The sequence below is a fragment of the Chiloscyllium plagiosum genome, unplaced genomic scaffold (assembly GCF_004010195.1).
Source record: "Chiloscyllium plagiosum isolate BGI_BamShark_2017 unplaced genomic scaffold, ASM401019v2 scaf_737, whole genome shotgun sequence".
Lineage (NCBI taxonomy): Eukaryota > Metazoa > Chordata > Chondrichthyes > Orectolobiformes > Hemiscylliidae > Chiloscyllium > Chiloscyllium plagiosum.
In genome coordinates, this window is record NW_025214666.1 from 8444 (window position 1) to 14901 (window position 6458).

General features: G+C 45.3%; 1 long non-coding RNA gene across 1 annotated transcript in view; it reads right to left on the reverse strand.

Annotated features, from left to right (window-relative positions):
- Nucleotides 1–289: 289 nt before the first annotated feature.
- The window catches only part of LOC122547971, a 9909-nt gene continuing 3740 nt past the window's right edge, over nucleotides 290–6458 (reverse strand). The window contains exons 2-3 of the long non-coding RNA XR_006311134.1: nucleotides 883–983; nucleotides 290–327 (exon numbers count right to left, since the gene is read on the reverse strand). This is a non-coding gene — a long non-coding RNA (uncharacterized LOC122547971). The remainder of the gene's footprint in view (nucleotides 328–882; nucleotides 984–6458) is intronic.

Below are 6458 nucleotides of genomic sequence, written 5' to 3' on the forward strand. Positions count from 1 at the left end.
CAGTCCATTTGGGGAGAAAGTCCCTCCTCCCTACCTTTTATCTTAGCCTGCTGGACAAACTTTCCTCATTCCTGAAGAAGGGCTTATGCCCGAAACGTCGATTCTCCTGTTCCCTGGATGCTGCTGACCTGCTGCGCTTTTCTAGCAACACATTTTCAGCACAGTCCATTTGGTGCAGATAGACCAACAATGCCGTGTTGCAGGAGACTGTTGCAGGATTTTGGCCAAGTGATTCTCCATCTTTGGTTCTTCAAATTCTGGTTAAATTCATCACAATCTCCTCATGATTTTGAGATTTCAGTCTGCAAATCTTCACCATCTAGCACCCTGTATAAAGGAATATGTACAGGTTAGAAATTCAGAACAGACAATTCCAGTTTCTCTGGAATATCGTTTTCCCCTTTCTTCCCCAAAAGCTGTAACCCTCCAGCCCACTTACTCTCTCCCACCATTCTGACTCTACTACGCCCTAATGTACACCCTCCCCATTCTCATGGAGTTGTTGATAAACAGGTCTATGCCACCACTTCCTGTCCCTGGTTAGACTCTGCACCCTTTCTGGGTTCACTTCCTTTCCTTTCAGTTGTTGCAAGTCAATAATGTAACAGCAGAATGAAACAAAAGGAAACAGAAAGGGAGGTGGCAGATCCTGGACAGAAGAGGAACCTTCCGTCTGGGAGAATGGGTCACATCCTTCTTTGTTTCTCATTGGTAGATTCCAGTGTTATGACAAGTTGGGAATGTAACTTTGTCCTATGTGGTGTGGTGACACTTTGACCCTCCAACAGATCAATACTACAAGCAAATACGTTCCTCCTCCAGACAATGACAGTGAGAAATACTTTCCACTAGTTACCCCAAAGCACACGCTCCAAAACTCACCCACATTCTGTACTTGTGCAGTACCAGGTTTCCCCACAGACGTGTGGTCCCTGCCTCGGAATTTGGGAGTTGCAGTCCTCATGCAGGCACTGGTGCCCTGTCTCGAGAACATAAATGAAAAGTGTGGGATGGAGGATGTTGTGTATCGGAGCCCCATTCAGACACACGGGACATGTGGGCTGTCACTGGGATTTACTGAGACACCCGCTTAGACAACCTGGTTTCTGACGGAAGGAACATAGATTCAGGCAAATGGGGGATAGGGAGTTTAATAAGGCGCAGTAGGTTTTAAGAAGAGGTGGCTCAGTGTCTAGCATTGCTGCCTCACAGCGTCAGGGACCTTAGATGACTGTGTGGAGTTTACACATTCTCCCCATGTTTGCATGGTTTCGTGCAGTTCTCCAGTTTCCTCACACAGTCCAAAGATGTGCAGGTTAGATGGATTTCCCATGCTAAATTGCTGACAGTGTCCATGCACGTGCCGGTTAGACAATTACCAATGGGAAATGCAATGTTACAGGGAATGAGTGGGTCTGAATGGGATGTTCATCATAGGTTGGTGTGGACTCGATGGATAAATACCTTGTTTCTGCACTATAGGGACTCTATTCTATTCTCATGAGGAGGAATGTACTTATCTCGATGTGTTGTGAATCTGTGGAATTCCCTATTCAAACTGCGGTGGATGTCGACGACAATGAGCCAATTTAATGAAGAGATACAGATGTTGAATTTGCAATGAGATGAAGGATGAGAGAGAGCAGGCGGGAAAATTCATCTGAGACCGATGTGAGCTCAATCATCACCGTATTAAATGGTGGGGCTGGTTCTCCAGTGCCCAGTGCTTATCTTCTTATGGTAATAACTGGGAAGCTGAATCCAAAAATCACCACCTTCACCAAATGAGATTTTCGGAAAATGACAGATAGTCAGGTGGATTAGCGTTCCAAGCTTAGATAGTGAGGGAGTGTGTAGGAGATAATGATTTTGCAATTTTAAACTGAGGGGAGACAGTGATTTATGGTTTTAGATTGCGTCGTACATTCGCAGCGTCCAGAGTACGCTGTTGTGAATATCTATCCTGTACTTTATTACAAAGTCAAGGTCACTGACAATGAAAACCAAAACACACAGGAAACATCGCCTCACCTTGTAATCTGATAAAAGACTTCTGATCAGTCTGGTTGAACTTAGAACACAGATGGAAAGCTGGAAGATTAGATCGACTCCCAAGATCCAGTGCTTAAACAAAAGGAGACTACAAGAGGATGAGGCAGGAGTTGGCGAATGTAGACTGGAAACAAAGACTTGATGGTGGGAAAGTTGACGGTTAGTGCGGGAATATCAAAGCAATTTTTTGAAGTGCTCAGCAAAAGTATATATCAGTGAAAAGGAAGGACTGTAGGAAAAGGAATAATCTGCCATGGGTGCCTTAGGAAATAAGAGTCCATCAAACTGAAATAGAATGCATACAAATTGCCAAAGACCAAGGAGAAACTAGGAGATTAGAAAAACTTTAATGATCAACAGAAAGCTAGATGGGATTTGGGGAGAAAAGTGATGAGCAGCTACCCCCAGGGCCAGAATAGCAGTTTACACTACTAGAGGGGAACCTATTTTGTGGGGAACATATGGCCTCTGTAATTGTTGAAGCACTTAACTGTTACCATAGAGATAATCCTGATCAAATTAAAAATCACAGCACCCTCCAAAAGCTTGTACTTCCAAATAATCCTGTTGGACTATAACCTGGTGTTGTGTGGTTTTTAACTTTGTCCACACCACTCCAACCCCGGCTCCTCCACATCAGAACCCTGATAGACAGCCCCATTGAAACTGAAGCGCCTGTCAGATACTTGAGGGAGCCATGGGGGCGTGGGGGAGGGGTGTGTGGTTTAACCACAAAGTACTGAACTGAACGATACTTTCTAACTGCCGTTGCCATGGGGATAATACTGAGAGACAGTCTCTATTCAAAGTCCCAAACCACAAAGGTATAAGAATGGGAGCGGCACATCGGACAGGCGGGGAGTTACCTGTTGCTGCCTGGAAGTGTTCTCCATGTCCACTATCCAGGTAACTGCCATGTTTCATCAATAAAGACTCAAAGAAGACCTCTCAGAGTTCTGTACTTAGTTATTGCTATCCAGCAGGGTTCAGGAATATGAGTACACGACAGTCAGTCTTCACAGTGGAGGATATTAAGAGCATGGCAGTAATTGATAAGGAGACTAAGGAAGGTGACGACCTAGATAATAACCATTATCTTGAAAGAATTAGAGCTGGGCACGCTAATGGAGCTAAAGGTAGACAAGTCTCATTGCCCAAATGGAATACATCCCAGGATACAAACAGAGTTAGTGGGAGAAATAGCAAATGCACTTAGAGACATAGAATCCGACAGCAGAGACAGGCCCTTTGGCCCAAACTGGCCCATGCCGACCAGAATGTTAATCCACACTAACCCCATTTCCCTGCACTTGGCCCATTTGCTTCTGACCCTTTCCTATCCAGGTATTTGTCCAAATGTCTTTTACCTGTTGTGAGTGCTCCTGCCTGAACCACTTCCACTGGCAGCTCATTCCATATACATACCATCCTCTGTGTAAAACAATTGCCCCTCAGCTTCCCTTTTATATTTTCACCTCTAACCTTAAACTGATCCAATCAAGCCGTCCAATCCTTGAGGTCCTGGGAAAAAGATTGAGTGCTTTCATCTTATCCATGCCTCTCATGGGCTTATACACTTCTTGAAAAGAACCCCCTCAGTTTCCTTTGCTCTAAACATAAAATCCTCACTTGTCCAACGTATTTCCCCACGGTGCTGGAACCGACGTGACAATGTCAATGGATTACAATCCATGATCGAGAACGAACTCCTTTACAACAATCCCGTTTCATAGTGTTTCCCATGGTGCAGGTATCCTTGTGTCGTTCTGGTTGCATGGTTAATTACAGACTTATCCTTCGACAAAGCAAAGTTGTGGCTTAATTGTTCCTGGGAAATGTGCCATGATTTTTCAGACTTTCAAAAACAAATGAAACCTCTCTCCACACTCACCATGCTGACGTGGACTTGGCTGTGTCTCAGTACTTTTGCAGTCACACTGAGATTTGGAATATTCGCCCACGGGAAGAATACTCACCTTTCCTTCCAGATGAAAAGGCCAATGATATTCAGAGTGGCACGGATCAAGTAACTATCACATCTGAACATGAAGTTCAATTTGAATTTCTCATCCGCAAATCCACCCTTTCAGTACCATACAACAGAGCACACAAGTTACCACTGTTAATGCAGGATGGAAATTCATAAGCCAATTGTAGTATTAAACTGTCGATTCCTTGTTCCCCCAAAGCTTTAAGCCTCAGTCTCACAATTTCTCTCATCTGTGAACTGAAATCCAAACCAATTCCCCCACTCCTTTCCTCCACACCCAGTTCTCACACACTCTCTCTTCGAATTCAGTTTCCTAGCTCCTGATGAGAACTATCCTGCATACACTGCTTCCTGCACACTCTGGCCAAGACCCATCTTACTAAAATGAGCCAAATTAGAATTCTAATTGCAGGCCCATCCTTGTCGCTTTCCATAACAACCCTGAACCTTCACAAAAGAGTTCTGATAACTTTCTGCAAAACGCTGCACCACTGACAGTCTGATCCCTTTAAAGAAGGGAGCCATTCCTCTGGGTCTTGCTCCCAGAGGGATGATAGATTAATCCCTTACACCCACAGCCTCCTTCCCAGGCACTGACCTGTGCTGTACACAGTCCCACAATTGGCCATCACTGCACCTTTGCACTGGTCTCCCCTCCTACAGCACGTGCTCCCGATCATACAGAAGTCTGGGTGATTGACAGCAGCTGCTGACCAATATATCAGAATCCCGACAGTATGGAAACAGGCCCTTCGGCCAAACAAGTCCAGACTGACCCTCCAAACAGTAACTTACACAGACCCATTCCCCCTAACTAATGTAACTAATACTATGGGCAATTAAGAATGGCCAATTCACCTGCCCTGCACATCTTTGGATTGTGAGAGGAAACCCGCTCAGACACGGGGAGAATGCGCAAACTCCACACAGACAGTCGCCGTGGCCGGAATCGAACCCGGGTACCTGGTGCTGTGAGGCAGCAGTGCTAACCACTGAGCCGTCTCTATCGACGGGAGGGGGCAGGGGTGGAGGACTGGGACAATGGGATTGTTAACAATGAATGAATGCGGAGGACACTGGGGGATGGACAGGTCAGTGAGGGACAGAAGCAGTGCAGCTGCAGGAGGGGATCCTGGACAAACTGAGCAATGGGAGAGTCCGACAGGAGAGAAACTACAGGAAGGTTCTGTTTGAAGGCACAGGCAGGGACAGCTGGGAGACAGCATGGCCTGGTGGCTTGGACAGGGTTACTAATCAGCCTCTTCAAAGATGCTGTCACTCTACTCTGAACCTGATCCTCCTAGTCCAGAGGTAAAGACACTTACACTATTTCCTGGTGGGCAAGGGATGCAGGGACTGCCTTTCTAAAGGAACTCACCTGTGTTGGTGACATTAACAAGACTCAATGCAGAGTCACTGACAAAATGCTGGTGTACTTGAACTTCATCCAGATTATTAACATCTATAACTGGGCAAGGCAGACCCCAATGTACAGAGTTAAATCCTGGATACTAATAACAGCTTTGTGCATGGGAAATCATACGTCATGAATTTGACTCAGTTTCTTTGAAGAAGTAACAAAGAGGATTGCTGAGGTCAGAGCATGGACATGATCTACATGGACTTCAGTAATGTGTTCGACAAGGTTCCTCATGGGAGACTGGTCAGCAAGTTTAGATCGCATGGAGTACAGAGCTGGCCTGAAGGTCGAAGGCAGAGGGTGCTTTTCAGGCTGGAGGCCTGTGACCAGTGGGGTGTCACAAGGATCGGTGCTGGATCCACTACTTTTCGCCATTTATATCCATGATTTGGATGTGAACATAAGAGGTATTGTAAGTAAGTTTGCAGATGACACCAAAATGGGAGGTGTAGTAGACAGTGAAAAGATTACCTCAGAGTACAAGAGGATCTGGATCAGATGGGTGAATGAGATAAGGAGTTCAGTTTAGAAAAATGCCAGCTGCTGCATTTTGGAAAAGCAAACTTTATCAGGATTTATACAGTTAATAGTAAGTTCCTGGGGAGTGCTGCTAAACAAAGAGTCCTTGGAGTGCAGGTTCATAGTTCCTCGACAGTAGTGGAGCAAGTAGATAGGATAGTGAAGGCGGCAGTTGGTCTGCTTGTCTTTATTGGTCAGAGCATTGAGTATAGGGGCTGTACAGGACATTGCAAAAATTGCTGAAGTAATATTCCATATAATTCTGTTCTCCTTCCTATCAGATGGATGTTCTTAAACTTTAAAGAGATCAGAAAAGAATTATAGCATGTTGCCAGGGTTGGATAGGCTGTTTTCCTGAAGCGTCAGAGGCTGAGAGGCTGTATGGTGACCTGAAAGAGATTTTTTAAATCAGGCTGGGCATGGATACGGTAAATAGACAAGATATTTGCCCTGCAGTGGGGGAGTACAGAACTAGGG